The following is a 2,108-nucleotide window of genomic DNA, read 5'->3' as shown; positions in this document are numbered from 1 at the left end:
TGTTGTTGTTGTTCTTTTCTGCTCCTTTTTTTCCTATCAAACATCTATCGTCCGTATCTTTTCTGGTCATTCTTTTCTTTGTTGATACTATCTAGCAATACATCTCATCGTCAGCACTTACATGACCTATTTGTGTTACAAATTCTGTTAAACTCTTTTTTGAAAACTAAAATGAAGTTGGAGACATGCGTCAGCAGGAACAGCCAGGCTATTGAACTCTTGAGCTATTGAATTATTGAATTAAAGTGCAGTCAAAAATTTGTCGCGCAACTTATTGTCAAACATTTCCTCAACTTTCAAACATAGACTCTCCAGCTTTTGTATAATGACTTGTAGCCATTTGCCTTAATAGATCAACATTTTTGTAAACACCCGTTAAATTTATTTAAGAAAATTCCTTAATAAACCCTAATTTTTTAAAATCCCAGTGGATGGTTTCTACAGATCTGGAACAATATTGCTTTTAAAAGCAAGTCAGTCTTTTGTTTTAATCGTGACACGATGCTCATTGGACGCAGGTTTTGAGAATCTTTAGCACAAAAAGTGTTCATTATAACACTACATTTTTGTAACTAGATTTGCCTCTAAAGAGTGTGATTGGTGAACAGTGACCCAAGCCATATGAAAAATGTGTGTAAGAGAAGCGGGGGATGCTGAGAACAATATCATTTTCTGCGTGACGCAGATTTGCAGTATTTTATATACATTTATCAAGAAGGTTTTTAAAATCTAACCTCCTCCGTTGTATGAAAATATAATTAAGTTAAGAAAAAATGATACAAAGTGCCATGCAAAGTATGGGAGACATTCATTCCCCTGTTAACGAGATATCTGAACATAAGTTGTGCCACGAATTCGATAAAGATTGTCAAACCCGAAGAAAATTGCCGGTATTTTTTATTTCACTATTTTGACGAGCGGCTTATTTCATCACGATGCCTCACATTCGCTTCAGGGAGTCATCATGGTGTGTGAAGAAGAAGAGGCTCTTCACAAAGTGACGCTTCTTCCTGCAGGGGAGACACGTGAGTAGCACTTTTCCTTTTGTTTGGGTAAAGGGAAGCACGTCATACATCGACACTCTGACGGTCATTAATTAACGCATGGAAGAAGCAAGGCAGAGACAGATAGACAGGTGAAACAATAGAGTGAAAGTAATAAGCATGGTCTTGAGTTTTAAATTTTTGAAGTCCCGCAAACGACTGTCGCCAAAGTTATTTGCCTGCTTTCTGTTATCCTGAGTTTGTTGTTTGGTTGGGTTGTTGTTGTGGTTGATTTGCTTTTTTTTAAGGGTGGGGGGGGGGTATTTTATGCGTAGCACATTTCAAGAATGTTGCTGCTCTTAGAATTGTTGTAAGGGCCAATATGTTTTACGTTCCTATGGACTAAATTTAGGTCTGCTCTACAAGTTAGGTCTAATCGGGGCTGTTTAAGATACTCGTAAATCCAAGGAGAAAGGCGGGGATATTTGATAAAATCTCTCTCATAAGCGAATCGAATTCACATGATATACGTACAAGTCAAAGAGCCCTCATTGTTACGCCACTGGAGCTGGAAAGGGATCCATTTAACAGTCTAGCAATTGTGATAATAGCAAAAATAGCCATAACAAATATCTTGGTAAAGATAAGAGGAATAATAATTATTCACCACTGTCATCTTGGCTACTTTCATCTGCTAAAAGGTTCTTCAACTAGTAAGGACAAACGCGTCTAAGTCGTGGGTCGGATTTAAAAATTAAATGTAAAATGTGAAATGTGAAAAGGTATAGGACATAGGTGTAGCGCCCCTATCAACACTATTGCATTTATACGAAGCGGGACCTCCAAGTTTAAACGTCCATCTGCGAAAATACTGGGGTCTGATTACCGAATACCCCCCCCCAAAAAAAAACCCCAAAAAAAACAAACAATTGTTTTAAAAAATGGGTTATATCGATTAAAATACTCAAGCTCTCAAAAGTGAGACTAAAACAGATACTATTCTATTGTTATATCACTCAAGGGAACCCACATTATAAAATATCAGTCCATTGCGTCCTAGCTGGGCCAGAAAATATTAGTTTACTATTAATTTTTACATTTCAAGACGACAGTCTCTCTGACACA

General features: G+C 37.1%; 1 protein-coding gene across 1 annotated transcript in view; it reads left to right on the top strand.

Moving 5' to 3' along the window:
* Positions 1-2,108, top strand: part of LOC101854351 (P protein) — a gene marked incomplete at both ends in the record, with an annotated part of 24,836 nt that overhangs the window by 7,695 nt on the left and 15,033 nt on the right.

The sequence above is a fragment of the Aplysia californica genome, unplaced genomic scaffold, assembly GCF_000002075.1.
Source record: "Aplysia californica isolate F4 #8 unplaced genomic scaffold, AplCal3.0 scaffold00378, whole genome shotgun sequence".
Taxonomy (NCBI): Eukaryota; Metazoa; Mollusca; class Gastropoda; order Aplysiida; family Aplysiidae; genus Aplysia; species Aplysia californica.
This window is presented reverse-complemented; position numbering and strand designations above follow the sequence as displayed.